We start from the raw sequence: 27,326 nt of genomic DNA, 5'->3' as shown, positions 1-27,326 counted from the left end.
ATTATGGGGTTTGCCTGAGAATTAAAATGATGATGATGATAATGGTAATAGTAAAGACGACGAACAGACATCAAGGTCAGCCACAAAGAAGTAATAATGAAAGTTTACATTTCTTTTGCCATAGGCTGCCACTGAAAAAATCCATTTTGTTTTCTGTACATTCCTAGGGATAGCAGTGGGAAGTAGTTAGGAATAAGAATTATACCCACTTAATAGATGGCAGTGTACAAAACTGAGAAAGAAAGAGCAGAAGTGCCAGGCAACATTTGAGAGAAAGTAGCCAACTCAGAACTGCCATAAGGACTTGCTTCCAGGGCCATCTTCCTTGACTCCAGCTTCACGGCAGTCACTGACCTCCGCACTTTCAAACTCATTGTATTATTCCTGGTCATTATTCCCCAGGTTTGGCCCAGTCCTTCCTGTAGAAAAACCTGTTCTGAGGTGGAAGAAGCTGTGAGCCTGAGAATGTCCCCTCTCGAATTCTCTAACTCAGAGGGTCCCTGACACTGGGAGGCTCTCAAGGCCACAATCCAGATATTTCTGGAAAAGAAAAGAAAAATTCAAGCTAATGTGGAGTTGGAGTTTTTAAGTTGTCTTGTGGTTATGGAGCCCTTGGGCATGCCTGGCAGCTTAGATACTGTGAGAGAACCTAGGAGAGTTCTCGATGCCTGATCTTCATGCTTCACTCTGGCTTACATACTGACAAGGAATGAATCTAAAACTCAGAAAATGTTTAATTGATCTGTTATGCCTTGCACCATAGAAAGATAAAAAAATCAAAGGGATTTAAAATGTTTCAGAATTCTTTGCTGGTTTTAAGGAATCATTTTTTCCAAAAGGTGGCAGATGATGCTTTTAGATTTAACTAGAACTGAGAACAACCCCAGCCTCACCACTCAGGGAAAACTTGCACTCATTGACCTCAGTGCCTTCAATCTGCAAAATGGGGATAAAGTACTTCATAGGATAGAACTGTAGGATCAGATAAGATGAGGCGGGTGAAAGTGCACAACAAAGTACAAAGAGCCTCATTCATGTAAAGGGACTATGATTTCTTTCTTTAAGAGTGAAGTTAAGTGGAGGCAAAAGGGTGTCAGCACTGATCACATCTTAGCCTTCAATAATCACTTTCGAAAATTTATGAGGAGTTTGAAAATTATTTCCCCCGATTTCACACTGATTTTCAATTGGCAATGACCATTATTTGTCCAGCATTGGCTTTTAACTGAATAGGATAAGTAACTCTCCCAGGGTCAGACAGTAAATTAAGTGCCTAAATCCAAATTAGAATGAAGCACACATCCATGGTAGATTGCAGGGTCCTGAGTTTCCTCTCTGTTAGTGAACTTCATGGAGTGTACAGGCCGATTTATTTTCATGTATCTTGTCAACCTTGCAACTTTTAAGTGAGATGGAAATCATCTGAACACTATTTTACAGGACCTTTATTTTCCATCACATTCAAGACTGTCCACAATGAATGTAAACTGCAAAAACCTCATCATTAGAATCTCCCAGAAACAGAGGCTGGGAGAGGTTAAAAAAACAACAAAAACAAAAACACTGGCTCAAAGCCTTACAGCTAGTGAATGGCAATGCTGGATCAAGAGCCCACTTCTCTGATCAGGACCTCTCCTCTTCACAAAAAAAGCCATAGTACAAATAATAATAATAATTTAAAAAATATATAGTGGCAGCTGACACAATGTGCCAGGCACTGTTCTAAGCTTTTTGTATGTATTAACTAATTTAACTGGCAAAAAAAAAAATTTTGGAGTATTTCTTCACTAAAGCAGCCCAGTGAGAAGCAGCACTTTTTTTTTTTTTTTTTTTTTTTATAAGTTGAATGACATTGCAACCCGAAATCACAACTCCGTTTTAGGTTCCTGGTGGTGCCTGCTTCCTCTTCTAGTTTGTTTAGTCACAGAATTCGATTCCTGTTGGCCGATTACGCGCCTACAAACAGGCTTAGCGCTCAATTGAAATGCGTGAGACTCCTTAACTCTCGTATAAACAGGTAATGCGAAGGGGTGGGGCACAGATTGCGGATTTCTTTGCGACGGGGCTGGGGTGGGAGTTAGAACTAACTACCCAGAGATCAGGCAAGGTGAAGGGAGGGCTTGGCTGCTGTTTTTAAATGCAGTGTTTTTTGTTCCCTTTCTAGAAACCAGCTGCAACTTTAGGTCAGGGCGCATTAAAATGAGCCACTTCTGAACGAGCAGCGCCCAGGCCCCAGGCCCTGCTGTGAAGGCCCCGGCAAAGGTCAGGGCTTGGTCCGCGTGACGTTCCAGCCCGTGCTCATCCAAGCGGTGCTCTGCCTCAGGTAAGGACACTCTGGGAGGTTCCCCCGTCTTCAGGCCCGCCGCCGAGCTCGCGGTGATCCTGCCTGGTCAAACGACTTCTTTCCTACGGGGGAAGAACGGGGGTGGGGTGTACTGATCGGCTCGTGATTCAACAGCTGGTTCCTTATTCCTCAAACGTGGTTCTGCTTGGGTTCCCCCAACAGCCCAAAGGGGCCAGACGTCTGATTCAGACAGATGTCCTCAGGTGGCGCAGGTGCCACTTCTGGGGCTGTTTCTGGCTGTCTGAAATGGATGTGACTTTTTGAGCGGGGAGAGAAGTCTGTGAGGTGAAGTCCCCAAATCTCTCCCAGTCAAGACAAGATTTTTTTTTTTTTTTTTAACCTTCAGCAAAGGTATCTGCCCTCCTAAAACAACAGGAATGTTGCACTGGCCTTCAGCCAGCGAAGGCTCAGCGAGCAGGATAAAATTTCAATGCAGATTTACGGGAAGTTGCCGGTGCTGGGAGTAAAAATCTGGTTTGGTGAGTTTAAGGGAAGGGAGTAGACGAGAGACAACCTTGCTACTGTGAGGCGCGGAGCCTCGACTGGGGGAGGGCAGAGGGAGGAGGGAGGAGGGAGGAGGGAACAGGGAAGAGCTGGAGCCGAGACTGAGCGCTCCCCGCGCGCAGCACCGGACGCAGCAGGGCTCCCTGGGCCGCCGGTCTCTCCCGGGTGCGGATCCGACGCCGCTCTGCCAGTAGAATCGCCGCGCTTTCAAGTTCACGCTCCCGCCAGGAATTTAGCCCCAGAGAGCTGCCTTCTGGTTATCGCTCCTGCTTCCCACTTTGGAATGTGCAGTTTGGGACAGTGAGAAGCCGGGGCTCAGGGAGTTTTCCTCGTAGAGAGATTCTCTCTGCAGGTTTCCAAGGTTAAGAAATTCTGACAAACTGGAATTCCCAGAGCCTGGGAGTTAAGCCTCAAAAGATCTGTTGCTTTAAGCGGCGCGGTAGGGAGTAGTTGGACACTCCTTATTTTGGTTTTACATTAAAAAGAGGGAGGCCGAGAAGATGTTGTAGGTTACTTCCTAGCTCTGTAAATTGCTACCGGGCTGTGAATGGTGTTAATTTCTGAAGTGGGCGACTGCAAATACATAACAAAGGTAAGGTAGCTTTGGGCAATCCTTCTAACTACTGTCCCTTAATCTTACATTTGGGTCCCAATTTTGAAATCTTGTTTTCTTCTCTTTTTAGCCCTTATCTCCCCTCATTCTACCATCCCCCGTTCCGACTCTGGTATATTTAATGGGAAAGAAATGGTTTATAAAAAGATTTTAAAAGCGTCAGCTACTGGAAAAGCAGAAAATCATATACAGTCAGCCCCATCGTTTCCTCTGGTGATGAAACCTTTTCCATACAAGAAACAGATTTTTTTTTTTTTCGCTCTTGAAAGCATACGATTGGGCCGTCCAGAGGCACAGGTGACTTTTTAGACTCAGATTATTAAAGTGAAATTGAGGAAACCTTTATGACAGGCATCTCGCTTAAGAGAGTGGTAAGGCGGGAGTGGGGGAGGGTTGCTGGGGCGTGTGATATCTTCTTGTACTCATTTACCTCCCAAGGTAACACTGAGTACAGGCTTAGTTGTTTAAAGTTAAAAATTCAGTCCGCATAGAAGCGTTGAGTTGATGAACTCAGACAGCTGACAAATCAGTCACCGGATATTTAAGAAATCAGTTAAAATAAATGAACTGGAATTTTTCAAATAAGTGATTCATTTTTTATTTAGGCAAAAGTTCATATACTCTTGGGTACTGTCCCAAGGCATTTGGAGATGAGGCTTCTTTCTTGAAAGCTAACCAGAGATAGTGTCCTCCAGGTACTCACCCATAGGCTGTACTGATTAGAAGGAAAGATCAAGGAACTTTTTTTCTAGTGGCGTTGTAATGGCGCACTCAGTTTTCTTTAGCATGAATGTAGGTTAGAAATGTGTTCTTTCAAACTTGTAATGCTGGAGTCACACACATTTTTTAGAGCAGAGAAAGCAAAGGGTTGACAACACAAACATGAAGAGGTTGCCACGGTTTGAAGGACCATTGCAATTTAGACCAAGAGCGTCTGAGAATTGCAGGTGCCAGTCCTAAAGAGTGAAAGGTTGTCAGCAGAGTAAAACACAACCTCTAGACAAAGACAAAGCCAAGTCCCCAGTCAAGGCGATGAGATAGCATTTTGCGGGAGTTTGTGTTGCTGTTAATTTAAACCATAATCCTTGTCAGATTGAGGATATGAAATCTTGGAGGGAAACAAAACTAAACCAGTCTGAAATGGAAACAGGAGGAAGGAAAGAAAGAAATTTGGGTTTTTGTATCCTTTCTTGTCTACCTCACCCTTCACCTTGTTCTGATACATTGGATTGGCCAAGAAGTTCGTTCGGACTTCTCTGTAACGTATGGAAAATCCCGAACGAACTTTTTGGCCAGCCCAATACATACCATTGCTTAATTACTGCACACAGGGAGAATGAGGAATCAGACATTTCACAAGAGCCCAGCTCTTGTGAAGGAAGAAATAAACTGACAAAAACCAATCTCCTAGCCAAACTCTGCCATGCTTCTTTACCTGACTAGGTTACACTTAAATTCTGCTCAAGAGTCTTTTGTGAACATATGCTGAAAGTGAATCAAATTTTGAAGATTTATTATCTTTTAGTTTCTGAGTTTTCAGAAACTTGTAAGATTGAAAACTCAGCGTCATCACTTTACTACAATCTCTATAGTTTTAATTGTCAATGTATTTTTGATTCCCTACCTGTGCTGCTGTAGAGTAAATTTTTGCCCAAAACAGTTGGTGACGCTGAGGATGAAATCAAGATAGGAAGCAAGGAAACTATGTGCTTCTGGACACGTGTCTTCAGTACTTGCTCTGACTAGTGTTTAGCACTACTCCCATTTTTTTCCCCTCACATGATAAGAGCATTCAGATTAGACTGTTCTCTTTGGTTTACTAGTAACAGAACCTGTTGTCAGTAATTTAAACAAAGATTAGAAGGTTAACGTAGATGAAGTTATTTTCTTACAAAATGAATTTGCTTTCCAAATTCTACTTTTGATCTGTTGATTAAAAATAAATCACGTTCCAGATGATTGAGCTTTGACTGCCATAGGACAGTATTTGCCTGTTTCAGACAGGTTCCCATCTCCACATTTCAAGTCCCTTCTGATTTTTCAGGACTGGATACAGGGGTGCTGGTTGGGGGAGGGAGATCTCCTTAAAGTTGGACCGAGGTTCAAGTGAAACTGTGATTCAGATTTCCCAGAGGACGCATAATCCTAGAAAAAACTTACTCTGAAGAGGGCTTAAGCTTGGGATTCATAAGACTTAGAAAAAGGATAGATTTTGCATGAATCTAGAATTTGTGTGCCACACGTTTGTGAGATTACAATGAATATGTAAATGCAGTTTAAAAAGTGTTTGTCGGAGTGATTCCAAGTTAAAGGTTCTATCGGAGCATTTCAGCTACTTGCCTTATTAAGAGATATAGTTTTCCTCTTGGGACCAGTCTCTGTGTCTTATGGCGATGTTGATTTTCTGGTTTAATATTCTGAGACGTGTGTGTTAGTCAAAACAACCACCTGCTCAGAGCAATTGTTTCAAAGGACAACTGGAAAAAGATTTTCAATAATGGCAGTGCTCGGATGACTTGGGTGATGAGATAGAAGGCCTTTAGAAACTCCAGAGAAGAACTAGCATAGAAATGATAAGAAGTAATTGTTCAACTGCCACCTCAAGCTGTTCAAAACGTCTCATATGGAGGGATTTAGGGGGAAATGGCACCCTGCCACTTTTTGTGTGTGGTCCTGAATCATCTTGTCAGTAAAACGCTCCCGAGATGGTCTGAGCTTGCTTTCTGATTGTTTCTGCTCCTTTCATATTTGCCTCCCCTTCTATTCTGTCAGCCTGTGTATGGGGGAAAGGAGGCAGAGGGAAAGGATATCCTTCCCTAAAAGTCAGTGTACCCCCTCTTTTCAGAACCTCTTACTTTTTGCCTGGAAAAGGGGGCAAGGAAGGAATTTTCCAGTGAAAGTAGAAGGGGAGAGAGTGTCTGGAGGAATAAAATGCCAAGAAACAGGTGAGCTCCAAACCCTGTTAAGTAATGTGTTCACCCGAAAGCTCACATGGAGATTATCGATGCCCTCCAACTATTGCAGGTGAACTGGCAACTGTAGGAATTTGAGGCTCACCCACCTTTTGTAATTCAAATGCTCCTAGGGCACTGCAATAGATGGCTCATCTGAATGAGTTCAAGATGTCATCTCTAGGTACAACCCAAAGTAAACTGATTACAAAAGGCACAAGCCTTTCTTTCAACTATGCTCCACTCTGCCTTTCCTCTACTTTCTGCAATGGTTTAAGGACACCTGAAAAAAAAAAAAATCACAACTTAGTTTATGTAATTTAGGTATATAATACGAGCATTCTTTTTCATTGTGGATGTTGAGTTTTTGTCATCTTAGGAACTTAGTTTATGCAAAAGTGATTTATGGGTGTGTTTAGATGCAAACAGTTTATATGTCTGTAAAATACAAAACGTGAGGAAACTGATACTATGATAGAAATGCTCGACTATATTTTATAGTTTCTCTTTTTGGTAAGCCCTATCAGGTTTTAAGAGTGGGGTCATTTTAGAAATCAAAAGAACAATCTACCTTTCTGAAGGCCACTTAAGAGAGATGACATCAGAAGACAAAGGGCTGGTGTAACCCTGAAAACCCTTTGTGATTTTTGAGAAAATATCAATCCTTTGGTCTCAGCGGATTCCGGGTAGTGCAAAATGTATACTTAAAATTACATATACAAAATTACAGCCATTAGGCAAGAAAACAATCGCCGGCCTCCAATCACGATATTTGTCTTTGGGAATACTGTATGTTTGTGGTTGTTAGGAACATGGCGGCCCAGTGCCAAGACCATAGTAGGTGGGTGTATGTTGATGAAAGGGGATTTGCTGACAGCGTTTGCCTCCTGCTTATGCTTTGCTTTGGCTAATAGTCAATTTTGCTTATATTCCTTGAGTTTCCACCTACTGGGGAAAAAAACAACCTGATCTCAGAAGCAATGGATAATCCACATGTGAGTGAGCAAGAGTTAACTATACATAACAATGGGCAATGGGTGGATGTGCAATAAATGTGGGGCATTGTGTAGCTGAAACAGGAACAGGACACTTCTACCTGACCAAGGAAATGCCAGCCTGTAAAAATTATAATAAAAAATGTTTACCTTTCAGAGCACTGAGACCTGGCTCAGTCATTTTAAGCATTATACATCATGCCATAAGAAAAAAAGAAGTATTGAATAAAGTGAATAAGATGTTTTTCAGATGTTAGTTCTCTTAGGTCAATGTGATTGCCATTCTGAAAATGTGTATTTGGGCCTTTTGAGCTCAAGTAAAATATTCGTGTTTCTGAAAAGTAGGCATCCATGTCCATGATGATGGTAGCACTGTGCCTTTTGAAAAGACAGCTTAAATAATATTTCTTTTTGTTTGCTGTCATTTATTTTTAAAAATAATAACATGGTTCTTGGTACACCAAGCCCTTGCCAAGATTAAGCCCATCTTCTCAGTAGCCTTCTCAAGACAAAGTTGCCTTTGTGTAACAACTGGGAGGATTTGGTGACACAGAAAACTTAGTGGGGCACTGCAACTTATTATTAACAGAAAATTCAATGGCCTGATGTTTTTTCTGTTGCTGTTATTTTTATTCTACCAGATAATATCTGTGATATATTTCTCCATACAGATGATCTTACTATTTTATTTTAGACTTTCCCAGGGAAGAATGTAGTGGTTGAGAATTTACGTTGGAATTTAGTTAGATTATAAAAGGCAAAAGCTGCAGCATACTGATGCAGAGGAGAACTTGGCTCTGTGGGCTAGTTTGTTCTGGGGGTAGTCAGCAAAATTTGGTCGCATGTGGAGGGAAAGAAAAGGTAGCTAGCCAGAGTGAAAATGACAACCTGGGGGAAAAGGATGACCATTCACATTAAATTTAAACTCCATGGGGAAGTGGCTAAGAACACAGTTTACCTTGGTGCAAATCCTGGCTTGGCCACGTATGGGCTGTAAGCAGGTTACCTAAAAAAAAAAAAAAAAAAACTCTCTGTGACTCAGTTTCCCCAACTGTGAAATGCCTACCTCACAGGGTTGTTATAAGGATTAAATAAGTTAATCTACTATGTAAACAGTGCCTGGTGTGTAGTCAGTATATGGTACATAGTCATCATGATACACGTCATGTTTGGATGCCTTTCTATGTTTGAATTCTTATCTCACTATCCTCCTCCTTTCATGACCTCTTCTGCTGGTTGTAATCCAGGTTTCTCTTCCTAAGATCACTCCTTCTGACCAAGTGCCATTGCCATTATAGGTAGGCACTATTTTTGCAAGTTTCTTTTGGTTTTTGTATCTTAGTTGTATGGAGAAAATGTAACTTAGAATCACCAAGGTGCCTTTTTCTTTTCTCTCAGAGAGCTATATGATGTTGATTAGAAGCAAAAAGAATGATGCTATTATATCTGTCAAGTGAGAGACTGGCAAGTGTCTTGCTGACAACGGAATATAGATTCTGGAAACGGCTAATGCAAAGTAGAAATATTTTGTGTAAAATAATACAATACAGCAAACTTAAGTAGGTCCTGTTATGACTTTTGTTGGTTAGTGTTAATTGGTCATAATCATAATCACAGTATGACATTTTCTCAGAACTGCCACAGTGTCTTATCTGTGCACTTCTCATGGCATTTTATATCACTTGCTACTTATACATATACTGTTTTCCCTGCCAAACAGAAATTAAGAGGCAGGATTTGTGTCTGAATAACATTTGCATCCCTCAGTGTTTGTATTTTATAGTTCAGTGCTCAATAAATAAGAATTTCTTTGCCCAAATTCATTACCATCTAAAATAACAGCATTTTTGCATTCCATAGGCATGTATTATGGATCTTTTTTTTTTTTTTAATAGATTTTATTTATTGGCTGCGTTGTGTCTTCCGTGGCTGTGCACGGGCTTTCTCCAGTTGTGGGGGGCTTCTCATTGCGGTGGCTTGCGGAGCACAGGCTTTAGGCACGCAAGCTTCAGTAGTTGTGTCACACGGGCTCAGTAGTTGTGATGCACGGACTTAGTTGCTCCGCGGCCTGTGGGATCTTCCCGGACCAAGGCTGGAACCCGTGTCCCCTGCATTAGCAGGCGGATGCCTAACCACTGCGCCACCAGGGAAACCCTATGGATCATATTTATTTGGATGACTTCTACTTTTTTCCACAAGCATTTTAGCAAAAGTTGTTGGATAGAATATGATGGAGAGGTAGTGAACTCAGAAAGCAACCAGAATGGAAGCTTTATCGACAGCTAAGCCTCTGAAAGCATGGCAGGATGGGGGAGGCCAAGGGCAGGGAGGAAGTGAATTGTTGCAGTGCTTAGGTGCCCATCACATTGTTTAAAAGTTTATACCTCTTTTTTCTGCTCTTTAACATCCTTTGAAAGGCCCAGACTTGTTACTAGGTAATTATGAGAAGGGGAAAAATGCATTTTGTCAAAATTAGAAGGAATTTATTAGATAATTATAGGAAAAAGTGCATTTTCTCAAAATTAGGGAGAGTGAACAAAGAGATCCACTGAGGAAGAACAATACCAAGTGAATAGATAGCTCTGTGAGCCACAGTGGTGTGGTGTTTCCAGTGGGGCTGCTGGTGTACTCTTGGCTAAGGCAAAGACAAGAGGAAGGAGGACAGGTGGCTGAAGAAATATTCAGAGAATTGCCTCCAGTGAAATCCTATTTGCAGAGCAAAGGGAATCCTGTAACAAGCTAGCTCTAACCAGCTGGTGCAAACAGTAGTTTGGCCCAGGTACCTCCTTGGCTCTTTGCCCTACATTGTGGGTTCCAGGATGCACCTCAAGTTATATGTAGAGTTGCCAATGAGTAAACAGAAACTACTAACTCCGAGGGTACTAATGAGCCCTGGAATTTGTGCCTTGTATCTGCAGTGGCTCCATATTCATAGACAGTCACTCCCAGCAGATGAGACCAAGCCTGGGAAGGCAGGGATCTTAGAATATTCTCCCAGCATCCTTCCCAGAGTGGAACCTAGGAGTCACTCCCGCAGCGGGACGTGTAGGAGGCCCACAGACCCTGAATCAAATGGTAACACCCATGTTCTCACACATCCTAGTAACGTGTGAAGGGTCTTGCCTTTTCCTCATTGGCTAGAGATCAATGAAATTGTCAGGGGAACTGCAGTCTGCTTATCTGTTCTCCCTGCTTCCACCTTTGCCCTTTATCCCATATGCTTGGTTCTTGACTCAGTATCCAGAGCGACTCATAAAACAAAGTCAGATCATGTCAGTCCCCTGCTGAAAACCTTCCAGAGCCTCTGTGTCTCCCTCAAAAGCCACATGAAGCACTGCCTTTCTAGTCCCATTACCTCTTTAATCACACCTCCTACCGCTGACTCTGTTAGCACTTTGCTTTAGCCACAGCTTCATGCCCCCGTGGCCTTTGCAGTCTTTGCTCCCTCTCCCTGAACCATCTTCCCCCAATACATCCACGGTTCACTTTTTCACCTCCTCCAAGTCTTTACTCTTTCTCCTTCTGTCTAAGACAGCACTTCCTCCTTCCTTTTGGCACTCTCTATCTCCCTACCCTGCTCTATTTTTTCATACAGCACTTTTTTCCATGCTATGTGATTTTATGGCTCATTGTCTGTCTCTTCCCCACTAGAACGTCTGCTTTATTTATTGATGTATCCCAAGCACCTTAGAGCAGAGTCGGCCACAGAGTAGGTACTCCATAAATACTTGTCAAATAAATGAATAAAACACAGGCTTTTACACAGCACGGGTATGACTGAAAGCGTAGTACTACTTGTGTGTTCTACTCAAAATATAACCACAAACACATCTTTCTGAGTAAGCATGATTTTTTTCCCCCAGGCCTCTCCTGTTAAGCTGCCATATTTTCTCTGGTTTCATTATTTTCTGTGCCACCACAAGCCCTTGATGGAGGCCATGACTAAGTAACGAGCAAGGCATAGCTAAGTGTGGGGATGGTGCAATCATTTCAGCACTTATCTGTTTCCAAATCAAAGCCTCTTCTTTGGCAATCTTTCTGCGATTTCCATCTAAAACTTACAGCTCAGTTTTGAACAGTCTTGTGAATTGCATGCCCTACAGATAATTAGGCTTGACTCACTCATGTTCCTATATTGTTTATCACTTTTTCTATTGTCATTTAATTATAATTAACCATTGTTCTAAAGGTAACTGTCAAGACAACTTGTGTGTGTGTGGTTTTTTTTTTTTAAACTGTCTCTTTTGACCTTTGAGATTTTGCCAAGTGCCAACTGCTGCTACAGGAGTCCATCTAGATTTTTTTCTCAGTTGCAGGGCTCAGTTGTATTTTCCCTTGACCTGGCCTGAAATGAGCGCTAATGTCTTTGTCTGAGTTGTTAATGTTTCCCCAGAACCTTTTACAAAACTTCAGTCCTGCCTTTACCAACTGGCACAACCGCTCTCTGATCTGTTGTACTGGTTTGCTAGCCCCTGCCTCACTTTCTCCCTCTGCACAATTTTCCTTGGTTTGGCAAAATTGCATTTCTTGGGTCTTGTGCATCTACCTGCCATTTTTAGATCTATAGCTCTGTAAGGTACTTCCTCAATGGCTGGTGGAATCCTGTGACTACTAGGCTTGGGGACCCTAGAATCGGTCTTGAAGGTGAGTGTACATTCCAGGAAGGTTGTTTGTAGTAAACAAACAAAACAAACAAAATATTATGTAAATTCTGCTGAAGGTACACCATGAAGATCCTGGCTTTATTTATTTATTAATAAATTTATTTATTTTTTATTATTATTATTTTTGGGCTGCATTGGGTCTTCGTTGCTGTGCGTGGGCTTTCTCTAGTTGCGGCGAGTGGGGGCTACTCTTCATTGTGGTGCACGGGCTTCTCATTGTGGTGGCTTCTCGTTGCAGAGCGTGGGCTCTAGGCACGCGGGCTTCGGTAGTTGCGGCATGTGGGCTTCGGTAGTTGCGGCACGTGGGCTCAGTAGTTGTGGCTCACGGGCTCTAGAGCTCAGGATCAGTAGTTATGGCGCACGGGCTTAGTTACTCCGGCGACATGTGGGATCTTCCCAGACCAGGGCTCAAACCCGTGTCCCCTTCGTTGGCAGGTGGACTCCCAACCACTGCACCACCAGGGAAGTCCAATTCAAGAAATTTTAAAAAATCCTCAGTATACCTAATAATCAGCTAATATTTCTAGTACTTTCTGCAAATCATTTTATTCCTTATCATATGTACTGAATAGGACATTAAAAATGGGTAGCATATAAATGTTAAATTAGACCTGTTTTTAACAATATACTATGTAGATGGAGCTAGTGGTAACTATTTATGAGTTAGAAAAACTTATCAAAATATAGACCTAGTAAATAGGTATACTTGAAAAAAAAGATGAATATGAATTAAATTGGTTTAAACCAGGCATTGAAATGACCTGTTTTTTTTGTATAGACACAGACTCAACTGTTATTTATTGAGTAGCTGCTATGTGCCAGATACTGGTACTAGGTATGCAGTGGAGAACAAAAGTTCTCTGCCCTCATGGGACTTTCTTTGGGGATGGAGATGGGATTCAGTACTCTGAAGGAACTGAGAGGTACTAGACAATAGAAGGTGGGACTCTGAGCTGGAGTGGTCTGAGATGGCTCCTCTAGGGATGTGATGCTGAAGGTGTCTGATGGAAGAAAAGGTCTAGAAGGTGTAGCATTTATGACGGTCCTAAGGCTGGGAAAAAGCTGGGCATGTTGAAGGACGTAAAGGAGGCCGATGTTTCTGCATTGCTGGGAGCAAGGAGCAGAGAGGCACGAGGTAAGGTCATGGGGTTAACTGAGTCCTATAGTATGTAGGCCCTTCATGACCACGGAAAAGAGTTTTGTTCCTCCTGAGCCCAATGAAAAGCCAAGAAAAACAATTTACTTGTTAAACAATAACTGACTATTGGGTGAAGACTGAACTGGAGGGAGGGTGTTGTGGCAGACAAAGCGAGATTAGAGTCCATTTTTGAAGTTGGCAGTGAAGGTGGGGTCATGCTGGTCAACTGGGTTGACCATTTCTTCTGTGCACCCTCTTGCCTTTTTTACAGTCTCGGTTCAGCTGTGGTATGGATTTCACGAATGGCTGGCAGAAATAGCAAGACTTGGTGATGGCCTGCATGTAGGGTGGAGGGAAGGAATGAGGATTCTGGCTGGAGTTACTGGGTTCAATGGGGGAGACCAAAGGAGAACAGGCTGGAGCGGGGCAGAGGGAATCAGGAGCTCAGTTTGGGGTGTGTTTACTGAGATGCCTGTTAAACATCCTAAAGAGATGTTGAAAGTTTCCCTTTTGTATCCAGCACTTCTAGCAAGAATGAGAGGCACCTATGATAGGCAACTATTTTGGATTTCATTATTTTTTTTCACTGTGTCTAAATTTGCACATATAGATAAGGTGTGTGACCTTTATTTATATATAACACATGACTAAACAGTATTCGAACAAGAAATGAGCATCTGTGGTATATAGGAAACTGTGAGGGGGGGATGGGTTAACACTGAAAAATTTTAAATATAGTTTTAGCCATTAAGAATCTTCTAATTCAGGGCTTCCCTGGTGGCGCAGCAGTTAGGAGTCCACCTGCCAATGCAGGGGACGTGGGTTCGAGCCCTGGTCTGGGAAGATCCCACATACCGTGGAGCAGCTAAGCCCCTGCGCCACAACTACTGAGCCTGCGCTCTAGAGCCCGTGAGCCACAAGTACTGAACCTGAGTGCCACGGCTACTAAAGCCTGCATGCCTAGAGCCCGTGCTCCACAACAAAGAGAAGCCACCGCAATCAGAAGCCTGCGCACCACAACGAAGAGTAGCTCCTGCTCACCACAACTAGAGAATGCCTGCACGCAGCAACAAAGACCCAACACAGCCAAAAAAAAAAAAAAAAAAAAGAACCTTCTGGACTTCCCTGGTGGTGCAGTGGTTAAGAATCCGCCTGCCAATGCAGGGGACACGGGTTCGAGCCCTGGTCCGGGAAAATCCCACATGCCGTGGAGGAACTAAGCCTGTGCGCCACAACTACTGAGCCTGCGCTCTGGAGCTCACGAGCCACAACTACTGAAGCCTGCACGCCTAGAGCCCGAGCTCCGCAACAAGAGAAGCCACCACGATGAGAAGCCCGTGCACCGCAACAAAGAGTAGCCCCCCGCTCACTGCAACTAGAGAAAGCCTGTGCACAGCAATGAAGACCCAGCACAGCCAAAAATAAATAAAATAAATACATTTTTAAAAACTTCTAATTCAGATTAATCCTATATATATTTAATATTTCAGTATTAACTATATGTTTGATATTTGCATTATATATTTAACATATTGATATGCTACTATATTATAAATATGTATGTGCTAAGATGATTAAATATTATATTTAATATATTTAGTATAGAATACATATTTAATATGTGTTGAATTTACATTAAATGACATTTAATATTGAAAACTAAGTGTAAATCATGCATGAACAAAGACTCCGTATTACGGATGATAAAAAGGAAATATTACAACATGAAGTACAGTGGATGTCCTTGTGAGTTACAACCATTAGAGGCATGCAAATTCATGCTGTAAATATTGGCATATACAAATGGATCCATTTAGGGCGTGCAAATATATTTCTTGTCTCTTCCTTACCTAACTTTACAAAGGGTCTGCTGCACTTCTTCACAGTCTGTGAGTGGAAACTGGAAGCCAACACGGACACACTTTAAACTACACTGTGAAAAAAAAAAAAAAAAAAACTACACTGTGAAAAGCTGATTTGTATCTCTAGCAAACCCGTTTTTTTTTTTTTTAATTTTTTAAAAAAGTAAATTTATTTATTTATTTTTGGCTGCATTGGGTCTTCATTGCTGTGTGTGGGCTTTCTCTAGCTGCGGCAAGCGGGGGCTACTCTTTCTTTAGCAGGCTTCTCATGTGGTGGCTTCTCTTGTTGCGGAGCATGGGCTCTAGGCATGCAGGCTTCAGTAGTTGTGGCACATGGGCTCAGTAGTTGTGGCTCGCAGGCTCTAGAGCACAGGCTCAGTAGTTGTGGTGCATGGTCTTAGTTGCTCCACAGCATGTGGGATCTTCCCGGACCAGGGCTCGAACCTGTGTCCCCTGCATTGGCAGGCGGATTCTTAATGACTGTGCCGCCAGGGAAGCCCGCAAACCCGTTTTCTGAGCTTCTAGAGCAAGCAGTTGGGGATATGATAACGAATAAGACATGAGGCTTTTGGAGCTTGGAGGGATGGAAGCTATATCTGTACCACCACTGCAAGCACTCCTCCCCCACCAGTGGTTATTCTAAAAATAAAAAATAAAAAGATTGAGCTTATATTTCCAAATTTGTAGGAATAAAATGCTATATTGTGGTTTGAAGCAATGGAAAACTCTAGTCCAAAGAAGTAATGTTTTAGACAGTCATAAACCATTAATAGTAGGTGGACATAGGAGAGGAGGTTGATAATGTTTTGCAATCACAGCTATAGAAACTGTCAACGGCTGCATCTTTTCATTCTGGTATGTCAACACCAGTGGAGCCCATGAGGCGTAAGCAAATTTATTGTTGCTTAATTGGGCCAAATGGTGTGGTTTTTGGTTTTGCATAAGATGGGTCACTTTTCAAAAGGATATGTAGTATTTGAAGGTTTCGCATTTATTTCAATGCTGTTTTCAATAAGGAAAATACTTTGGTGAGGAGCTACTACATGTATGTGCCTACAGCAATGAATCATAGAGAAAAGGGGAGTCTTGTGTTTGAGGAATTGCTTAACAACCATCTGTAACGGAATATGTGAAGTTGAAAGTTGAAAACAGAAAATAATAATGGCTCCCAGTAATCGTTGACATTGAAGGAGAACCTACTGTAACGCCAGGCATGACTTTAATCAGAAGCAACTGTAAGAATTAGGTCTTCAAGCAGCTTGCCCAGGGTAAATAGTGGTCAGGATTCAGATTCTTGTAAGGCTTCCCAAATGAGGTGGAGTTTGGGAAAATCCCTGGACCCAGGACCAGTCTTCTTACTAAGATCTTCCCTCGGCTTAGCAGACAAGTGACTTTGGACATGGCAATTTACCTCATCGACTTTCAACTTCTTTGCCTTTAAAATTGGATAGAAAGGAGGGGAGATTTTGGACTAGACATGTTTTGCATAGCCCCAAATTTCTCTAAGTCATTTTTTAAAAATTTTATTTATTTATTTATTTGGCTGTGTTGAGTCTTTGTTGCTGCGCGCTGGCTTTTCTCTAGTTGCGGCGAGTGGGGGCTGCTCTTCGTGGCGGTGCGTGGGCTTCTCATTGCGGTGTCTTCTCTTGTTGCAGAGCACAGGCTCTAGGTGCACGGGCTTCAGTAATTGTGGCACGTGGTCTCAGCAGTTGTGGCTCGCGGGCTCTAGAGTGCAGGCTCAGTAGTTGTGCACAGGCTTAGTTGCTCCAGGCCATGTGAGATCTTCCCGGACCAGGGCTCCAGCCCATGTCCCCTGCATTGGCAGGCAGATTCTTAACCACTGTGCCACCAGGGAAGTCCCTCTAAGTCTTTTTTTTTTTTTTTTAAAGAAGATGTTGGGGGTAGGAGTTTATTGATTAATTTATTTTTGTTGTGTTGGGTCTTCGTTTCTGTGTGAGGGCTTTCTCTAGTTGTGGCAAGCGGGGGCCACTCTTCATCGTGGTGTGCGGACCTCTCACCATTGCGGCCTCTCTTGTTGCGGACCACAGGCTCCAGACGCGCAGGCTCAGTACTTGTGGCTCATGGGCCTAGTTGCTCCGTGGCATGTGGGATCTTCCCAGACCAGGGCTCAAATCCGTGTCCCCTGCATTAGCTTAACCACTGCGCCACCAGGGAAGCCCCCTCTAAGTCTTTTTACTTTCATTGTTCAAATCTGTAAAAGGTTGCTATTCATAGGATTTCTAAAGGGAATATCAAGATGGTGGGAGTAAATGAGGACGGGGGGTTGGGATGGATTAGAAGGGCAGTCACCCTGGCATTAAGTCACAGGAAGAAAATGGCTAGGTTAGATGGACTGTACAAATCTTACAGAGTTCTTACAGGCTCGATTCTTGATTCTTGAATCCCATTTGAGGTAGTGAATATTGCTGACATATAAAGTGGTTCTAAACCAGTGGTTCTTCACTGGGGGAGATTGTCCTCCAAGGGACACTTGGCAATGTCTGGAGACATTACTTGTTGTCACAGTCTGGGAGGGGTGGAACACTACTGGCATCTCTGGGCAGAGGCCAAGGATGCTTCTAAACATCCTGAAATGCACAGGACAACCCCTTACAATAAAGAATTATCTGGGGCTTCCCTGGTGGCGCAGTGGTTGGGAGTCCACCTGCCGATGCAGGGGACGCGGGTTCGTGCCCCGGTCCGGGAGGATCCCGCATGCCGCGGAGTGGCTGGGCCCGTGGGCCATGGCCGCTGAGCCTGCGTGTCCGGAGCCTGTGCTCCGCAGTGGGAGAGGCCACAGCAGTGAGAGGCCCGCGTACCGCCCAAAAAAAAAAAAAAAAAAAAGAATTATCTGACCCCAAAATCAGTAGTGCCAAGGTTTGGAAACCCTGTTCTAGGTGAGTCTTTGCTCTCCACAACCACTACAGTATACAACAAATAGTGTTCCTGCCTTTAGTTTTTAATAGCATCCATCTCTTTTCTGAAGATTAAGGGTCAGAGAAGGAATTTGGGGGAGAAGATCAGTGGCAAAGCTGAATTGAACTCTTTTCTTACGATGCAGGTGTTCACCAGCAGCCTGCTAGAAAAGTTCTCAATAGTTTATTTCTCCCTGGGACTTCCCTGGTGGTGCAGTGGTTAAGAATCCGCCTGCCAATGCAAGGGACACGGGTTCGACCCCTGGTCCAGGAAGATCCCACATGCCGTAGAGCAACTAAGCCTGTGCGCCACAACTACTGAACCTGCGCTCTAGAGCCCGCAAGCCACAACTGCTGAAGCCCGTGTGCCACAACTACTGAAGCCGGCACACCTAGAGCCCGCGTTCCGCAACAAGAGAAGACACCGCAATGAGAAGCCCACTTGCCGCAACTAGAGAAAGCCTGCACGCAGCAATGAAGACCCAATGCAGCCAAAAATATAAATAAATATATTTTTAAAAACAGTTTATTTCTCCCTTTGCCATGGATTCAGTGCTTAATGTCAGTCACTTCACTCTTGCCTACTCAGGTTCTGAGAATTTTTCCTTAGGTACAACTGGATGTCACTAAAATACTTCTAGAATTTTGCTAGACTTTGTTTTCTTTTTGAGAGATGTCTTGGTCTTTATAAATTCTAAGAGCTGGGCTTAGAGAAAGTTTGTTAGGAGGATCTTTTCAGATCTAAAGATGCCTTCAGTTTAAAGCTTTAGGTTAGAAAAGAATGAAGTTGTCCTGTGCTTTATCAAGTCTGTATCTTGGATTCATCTAAAAAGAAAAAATCTTGTACAATGCTTTAAATTCCATGGAGAAAGAAGATCTATATTATATAAATACATGCTGGTGATTGATATATAGACACATCGTCACAACTTTGGAGAAACAACAAACATTCAAGGATGTCTAGAAATGAACTCCATGTATTATGCTGACATTTTCCTCTGAAGAAACATTTTGGTCAATATGTGATGTCCTATAGATTTGGAGAAGAAAGATAAATGGATTTAGATTTGCAGTTGTTCCTGGCTGAGGGAAGCTTAGTTTACCTAGTTTCCATACGAAATTAATTACAAAGAACACTTTTTGTGTTATGCTGGGTCAGGTCATTTAAGGTCACAAAAGCTCTACAAATACCCTGTTAGATCAGGGCATTTGCAGGCTTCATGGGATATATTTTGGACAGTGTAATTCATGAATTTCTAGTTACACTCTTTGAATGTCAGTTAGATACAAACCCTAGATGCCATTATGTCTACACACCCACACATTATGCATTCATGATCAGTGAATTCATTCAAATTCCGGAGAACTTACCTACATTTCCCTCCCTTTTACCTTTAAGATCAACTGGTTCTACAATTTACTATGTCTCATTAAAGAAGTGCTTATTTTTCTTCACTCTAAAGCTAACTTTCAGGCTTTTTAGAGGTAGCTAATTTAACTGCACCCTGGCTTTCTTGACCCTTCATGCTTTTGACATTTGAGTCCTATTACTTTTTTTTTTTTTAATTAATTTACTTGTTTTTGACTGCATTGGGTCTTCGTTGCTGCATGCACTTTCTTTAGTTGCGTTGAGCGGCGGCTACTCTTCTTTGTGGTGCGGGCTTCTCATTGCGGCGGCTTCTCTTGTTGCAGAGCACCGGCTCTAGGTGCACGGCTTCAGTAGTTTTGGCATGCAGCCTCAGTAGTTGTGGCTCATGGGCTCTAGAGCGCAGGCTCAGTAGTTGTGGTACACAGGCTTAGTTACTCCGCGGCATGTGGGATCTTCCCGGACCAGGGCTCGAACCCATGTCCCCTGTATTGGCAGGCAGATTCTTAACCACTGTGCCATGAGGGAAGCCCCCCGTCCTATTCCTTTTCAGTCTTCATCTTTCTGTTCTCAAGAGGCTTGTGTCTTGTATGGAAGGCCAATACCCAATGCTTGATTATTTTAGTTGCTCCTCTCATGATACTGGAGATATAGAGATACACATCTCATCTGTGATATTTTTGATGTGATGGAAAAATTTCCCAATTAACCTAAGATGATCTGTGGTTTTGCCCAACTATCAAATAACGCTTTCAATTTTGCTTCCAAAACTCTTCTTGAAAATTCTATGTGTTTTTTTGGCCTTTTTGGTAGTAATAACTCCAGCCATTTATTCATTGAGTAAATACACGTTCTATATCAGGCATTGGAGATACAAAATAGATAAGAAATACTCTGGGTTCTTAAGGAGCTCACAGATGAGGCAAGTCATGTAAGGAAAAAAACACGTTTTTGTATTTTCTATGGTAGAGGTATTTGTTGACTCATCCAATCGATTCACTAAAAACCATTTATTTTGTGTCTACATTTATCTTCTAGAAATAAGAAAAGCTCTATTTTAAAGGAGCATATAGACTAGTACAGACAGACTGACAACATTAAAAATGAGCGCCATGAAATATTCTAGATGCTGTTAGGGATCAGTAGCATCAGTTTAACCTGAGGAGGCATATGCGGGGGAAGGGGTGGGGGGAAGCGTGAACTTCAGGGAACTCCTCATAAAGACAAGACCTTTAATATACTTAACATTCACATAGCAAGTGTTAAGTGCCTGGTCCTATTCTAAGCACTTTACAAAGATGAACTCATTTAATTCACATAAAAACACTATGAAAAGCGGTGCTGAGGAACCTAGTGGCAGGGCAGGAATAAAGACGCAGATATAGAGAACAGACTTGAGGGCACGGGGAGGGGGAAGGGGAAGCTGGGACGAAGTGAGAGAGTGGCATGGACATATATACACTACCAAACGTAAAATAGATAGCTAGTGGGAAGCAGCCGCATAGCACAGGGAGATCAGCTCGGTGCTTTGTGACCAGCTAGAGGGGTGGGATAGGGAGGGTGGGAGGGAGGGACATGCAAGAGGGAGGAGATATGGGGATATATGTATACATATGGCTGATTCACTTTGTTATACAGCAGAAACTAACACACCATTGTAAAGCAATTATACTCCAACAAAGATGTGAAAAAAAGAAAGCACTATGAAGTACATACAATTATTATCCCCGTTTTATAGACTTAGAAGACTGAGCTGCAGAGAGGTTCAGGAACTTGGCTAGGGTTACATAACTTGGTAAGGGCAGAGCCAGATTTCAATACCAGGCAATTTGGCTCTGGAATTCGATGTGATTCTTGAATGAGTCTTGAAAGAGACTCAGAGATATGAAAAACAGGTAGTTGCCAATTAGGGGGGAATCCCTAACCCCAGAGAGAGATGAGGCAAAGAGGCAGGAAGAAACTTTAGAGATAAGAATTTTATCTCATGGCCAAAGCATGTAATTTATAGAAAGTAAATAAAAAGGCAAACTGAAAAAGAAGGAAAAATCACCTGGGTTAAATTTGTTTAATTTTTTGTACCTTTCCTTTAAGCTCTTTGGGTAATGTATTTGCATTTTTGCACATAGTCCTCGAACCATACCACAAGTCTGTGTTGCTGTCCTTCACGTTAGCTCACTTAATCCTTGCACCGTCCCTGGGATATTCGTAGTCCCCATTTTACAGAGGAGGACACTGAGGCTCCATGAGGAAACAGCTTAGATCACATGGAACCCACAATCTAACCCAGGCATTCTAAACTGATGTTCTGGGTTTTTTCTATTTCACACCTGCCTCCCAAAACAAAGGTGGATCTAAAAAGAGGTATGGAAATGTATCCAGACACTGCAGATAGCTCACATGTTTCATGTCATCTTGTTTTTCCAAATCAGCGATGACAGCAGGATTAGCAGACTGACTCTAAGGAATGTTCATGTAAGACACTCTACTTCGTTGAACGGTGCCATGCTTGCAGGATTTCTGCTACTTGTGTTTACTTCATAACATGTGCTCACCCCGAGTGTGGCTTCTTTGCCAGGATCTTACTAAGAATTGTACCTGCTTTACTGACGGCGTCTTTGGCAGGTCAGTGATTATCAGAGCAGAGATTGTCATTGCTCCAACAATCTCTAAATTCAGGATCGCTATGTTTGCCGGGCACAAACAAGCCTAGTTGACAGGAGAGAAAAAGAAATCCAAGTCTAAGCTTGTTTCATTCTCGATGACAAAAGAAAGGACTTTTTATGCTGTTTTGTACATGGTCTTAATACTCAACAGGGGTTGGGCCCTCATGTAGGCGCATGAGATCTTTGGCTACTAGGTTGGTACTTTAGAGCCTGTACGCTTGAGGACCTAATAACTCTCCGAGCCTGCTCTTCCCTCAAATGGTAATGTTCTGCTTACTCTGTCGACCCGACCAGCTTACTCTGTCGACCCGACCAGCATTTACTGGAGCAGCTACTGGTACTGGTCATTCTGATAAATTCTGGGGAGTTGCAGATGAACTAACCACTCTCCCTGCCTTCAAGCTGCTCACATTCCAGTGGGGACAGCTGACCTCTCCCACCTTACTGTAATATAACACGGCACGGGATCTGGACCGAGAGCCCTGAGGAGGGGACAGTCAGGCAAGAGAGGGGTCTTTTAGCTGGATTTTTTTTTTTTTTTTTTTTTTTTTGCGGTACGCGGGCCTCTCACTGTTGTGGCCTCTCCTGTTGTGGAGCACAGGCTGTGGACGCGCAGGCCCAGCGGCCATGGCTCACGGGCCCAGCCCCTCCGCGGCACATGAGATCTTCCCGGACCGGGGCACGAACCCATGTCCCCTGCATCGGCAGGTGGACTCTCAACCACTGCGCCACCAGGGAAGCCCATTGTTGTTGTTTTTTGATATATGTTTAATTCATATATCATAAATGTCACCATTTTTAAAGTGAAAAATTCAGTGGTTTTTAGTAAATTTACAAAGTTGTGCAGTCTAATCCGCCATCTAATCCCAGAACATTTTCATTACCCTAAAAGAACCCTGTGCCTATTAAATAGTCATTCCCCATTTCCCTTTCCCCCACCCACTGGCAACTACTAATCTACTTTCTGTCTCTATGGATTTGCCTATTCTGGACATTTCATATAAACAGAATCTTATGTGGCCTTTGTGTCTGGCTTGTTTCACTTTGCCTGTATGTTTTCAAGTTTCATCTACGTTGTAGCACGTATCAGTGCTTCCTTTTTTAAAAATATTTATTTATTTATTTGGTTACACTGGGTCTTAGTTGTGGCAGGCAGGCTCCTTGGTTGTGGCACTTGAGCTCCTTAGTTGTGGCATGCAAACTCTTGGTTACATCATGCACATGGGATCTAGTTCCCCGACCAGGGATCAAACCTGGGCCCCCTGCATTGGGAGTATGATGTCTTAACTACTGCGCCACCAGGGAAGTCCCTTCATTCCTTTTTATGGCTGAAAATATTCCATTGTATGGATGTATCATATTTTGTTTATCCATTCATGAGTTGATGGACATTTGGTTTCAGCTGGATTTTGAATAAATGGACACGTTTTTGCAAGGCATAGAAAGGAGGGTGCATTTTATGGCAGATAAAACCCATCATTTAAATTAACACATATGTGTGTGGCATAGTACCTGCGGAATGCCAGGCACATTTCAAGTCCTCATTACAACCCGGTGAGGTGGCAAATGAGGCAGAAAGACAATTTGCCTAGGTTACCAGCCAGTAAGTGGAGAGCTGGGGACCAAATGCAGGCAGTCTGGCTTCGGAGTTCATTGCTCAACCACCCAGTTGTGCTATGAAGCCAGGGTCGTGGGACAAGGCAAGCCTAGTCTGAGGAGCTGTCTAGGGCAAGAGGGATGCAAGAGAGCGTGACAGATGAGGCCAGACACTGGGTATCCTGCACTCAGCACTTGTCTTTGTAAAAGACACATCTGACTGCATCATTCTCCTATTTAAAAACTGCCCCTAGTTCTCCATCTTTTTATATTAGTTTCCCTATGCCAATTATTTCTTGCTACCTTTATACTTTTTCCCATACCTATATTTCACATATATCATTGTTTAATATGTTCTTTAAATCAACTCACTTTAGTTTTGCTTATGCACATTTATTTAAAGTGGAACTTTATCTCCCTTCCTTAACTAGAAAAGCAGTATTTTTCTAATGCACATTTAAATAAACCAAACCATTAAGATGAAATGCCTTCACTCATTGCCACCTAAAAGCAGCTTGCACACCAGAAGGGTGTGTCATACTTATGGAGAAATTGGGGCTTGCGGGGTAAGGTTTGAACACTTTGGGCCCTTCAAAACCCTGCTTCAGTCTATGCTTAAGCTCCATATCTGGCTAGTACATAAAAGTGCCCCATGTAGTTGTCACATCAAACATGCTTCCCTCCTTCTTGGACTCATCATGCTGTTTCATGACAACATATTGTTCTTTTGACTGTCCTTCCTTTTCTCTCTCCATACTTCCTTATCACCAGCTCAAATAATTCCTCCTCTCTCAAGTCTTCTCAGATCCTCTGTGTTCCTCCAGAACTTGGCTCTCAGATGTCTTACATTGCTGTTACTTTTTTAGTGTGTCCCTATTAGATCTGAGGTGCCTCAAGGCTGGGAACATTATTTGTTGAATGAATAAATGATTGATGAGGGCCAAAGAGGAAAGACCTTGAATGTGATGGTGTTATGAACAACAACATTCCCAAATCATAGAATGTTTTGAAACAAACAATGTGATCGGTCCTGTTTTTAACAAAACTTAAGTGGAGTTTGTTGTATGGAGATAGAAAGGAAGGGTGAGATCCTGGAATCAGGGAGACAAATATAAAATAAGCACTGATTAAAATGCCAGGTGCCGGGCTTCCCTGGTGGCGCAGTGGTTGAGAGTCCGCCTGCCCATGCAGGGGACACGGGTTTGTGCCCCGGTCTGGGAGGATCCCACATGCCGCGGAGCGGCTGGGCCTGTGGGCCATGGCCGCTGGGCCTGCGCGTCTGGAGCCTGTGCTCCGCAACGGGAGAGGCCACAACAGTGAGAGGCCTGCGTACAGCAAAAAAAAAAAAAAAAAAAAAAAACACTGGATGCCAAAAAGAGGACCCACTAAATCTGAAAATATACATAACTTATGAGCCAGCAATTCCACTCCCAGGTATGTTCCCAACAGAAATCTGTTATATATGTTCATCAAAAGAAAAGTTTAACAATGCCCTTAGCAGCATCATTAAAAATATTGCCAAACTGGAAGCAGCCCAAATATCTATCAATAGTAGAAATGGTTGATTTTAAAACTGTGGTATATTCATTCAATAGGATGCTATATACAGTGAGAACAAACAACTATTACTACATGTAAACATATTTTCACAGCTCACAAACATAATTTTTAGAGGAAGAAGACAGGCCCAATAGAATATATATTGTAAGATTCCCATTTACTTAAAGTTCAAAAATAGACAAATCTGTGGAGTTAGAAGTCAGGGTAGCTGTTGACCTTGGCTGGGTGGTGACTAGAAGGGCACATAAGAGGGACCTCTGGGTTCTGGTGACACACATGTTCAGTTTGTGCAATTCATTGAGAAGTACTCTCTTATCCTGTGCATTTTCTGTATATATACATATGTCATACATCAATGAAAAGTTTATATTTTAAAAAATGGGAAGAAAATAAAAGCAATTACCAAAAAATAATGTTTTAAAATTAAAAAGTCTTGTTCCAGAAAGAAATAAACAGCATACTAATGAAAAATAGCAGGGCTTCCCTGGTGGCGCTGTGGTTGAGAGTCCGCCTGCCGATGCAGGGGACACGGGTTCGTGCCCCGGTCCGGGAGGATCCCACGTGCCGCGGAGCGGCTGGGCCCGTGAGCCATGGCCGCTGAGCCTGTGCGTCGGGAGCCTGTGCTCCGCAACGGGAGAGGCCACAACAGTGAGAGGCCCGCGTACTGCAAAAAAAAAAAAAAGAAAAATAGCAGAGAAACTAATGATGAATCTAAGATCCTGAGCTGCTTCTCTCAGTTTTCATTTGGCTTAGTTGTCTTGGGATTTATTATCGACCATGGTTTAGCTGCAAAAGTAATAACTACTAACAATGGCATTTTTGTTTTACAACATTTGAACCATATAGAGTCATTATTCTATTTCATCTTTAGAACATCTCTCTGAGGGTTCACTATCATCCCCATTATCCAGATGAGGAAGCTGAGGCCCAGAGAGATTCCTTAATTTGCCCCAAGTCACAGGACTAGTGACTGAACTGAAACCGTGTCCTCTAAGTCCCGTCCACGACTCAGGGCCACATGGGATTGGCGGTTGTACTTGAACTTTGAGTCTCCAGGAGCAGAGAGGAGCAGAAGGAAGCTGGCACTAAGGGAGGGAAGAATGGTGAGCCATCTACATGGTTTAACCACAATGGAAGCTTTGTGACTCATTATGTCAAGCCAACAAACAAGCAAAACTTTTTTGGCGTGTGAGTTAAATCCATTGTTCTTTTCTGCTTAAATAATTAGGGGCTTAAGTACAAATGAAAGGACCTCAAGTTAATAGAAAGAGAATGCCATTGACTCGATTGAGTTGTAATTGAAAATGTTTTTGGCTGCTTCCAGTTAGCTTTCAGCAAACAAACTTTCCATGCGTGGTCATGGAATCATCTAAGCATGTTTTCAGTTGGACAGGACCACAGGGGGTTTCTGGTTCGACATTCCATCCAATGTAGAAATGCTTCTGCAGCATCAGGGATCATCATGATCTGATAATATGTGCACTGAGAGTTTGCAATGGACCAGGGGCTCATTACAGCTGTCTGAGTTGCTGTTGTTAATATCCCTATTTTACAGATGAACAAATAGACTTCAAGAGGTTAAGCGATTTGCCCTAAAACACAGGTAATTATAGCAAAACAGATTCAGACACAGGACTTTCTGACTCTAAACTTGAAGGGTTTTGTTGTTGTGCTTACTTTACTGTTTCCATCTTGGCCTTGAATTCCTATAGTGATGGGTGCATCTTCATGATACGTCATCCATGAGACACTTCAGGCTAGGAATGGAAAACCCTACTAGGAAGCTCTTATATTTAGCTGGAATCTTCTTTCTTTATGCAGGAATGAAAAACTGAAAATGATGTAATAGGGTAAGAGCATAAATTAGCCGATTTATAAAAACCCTTTGAGTTATAGCCTATTTATAAAAACTTTCATCTGTGGGGCCTAGTTTTGTTCTCAAGGTAATAATACCGCTTGAGATTCCTTCTTTTGGGTGACAGTCACCACTACAGAATTTTTTTTTTTTATGGCTGCGCAGCACGGTTTGTGGGATCTTAGTTCTCTGACCAGGGATCAAACCTGAGCCCTCGGCAGTGAAAGTGCGGAGTCCTAACTACTGGACCGCCAGGGGATTCCCTCTCCAGAAGTTTCAAGTGAGGGGTTACATTAGTCT

At 42.7% G+C, this 27,326-nt stretch overlaps 1 protein-coding gene across 7 annotated transcripts in view; it reads left to right on the top strand.

Moving 5' to 3' along the window:
- The first annotated feature begins 1,888 nt into the window (after nucleotides 1-1,888).
- Nucleotides 1,889-27,326, top strand: part of RBM47 (RNA binding motif protein 47) — a 166,750-nt gene continuing 141,312 nt past the window's right edge. For 3 of the 7 annotated variants that reach the window (XM_032632131.1, XM_032632129.1, XM_032632125.1), the window contains exons 1-3: nucleotides 1,889-2,017; nucleotides 2,165-2,323; nucleotides 2,691-2,823. The gene's annotated coding sequence lies outside the window, so the exon portion shown is untranslated. Of the gene's footprint in view, nucleotides 2,018-2,164; nucleotides 2,324-2,690; nucleotides 2,824-2,954; nucleotides 3,441-27,326 lie in introns of those variants that run through there. The other 4 variants (XM_032632128.1, XM_032632127.1, XM_032632126.1 and 1 more) reach the window with 3 other exon arrangements.

The sequence above is a fragment of the Phocoena sinus genome, chromosome 5, assembly GCF_008692025.1.
Source record: "Phocoena sinus isolate mPhoSin1 chromosome 5, mPhoSin1.pri, whole genome shotgun sequence".
Classification (NCBI taxonomy): Eukaryota; Metazoa; Chordata; class Mammalia; order Artiodactyla; family Phocoenidae; genus Phocoena; species Phocoena sinus.
Note: the sequence above shows the minus strand (reverse complement) of the source record. Positions and strands in the feature narration are given on the sequence as shown.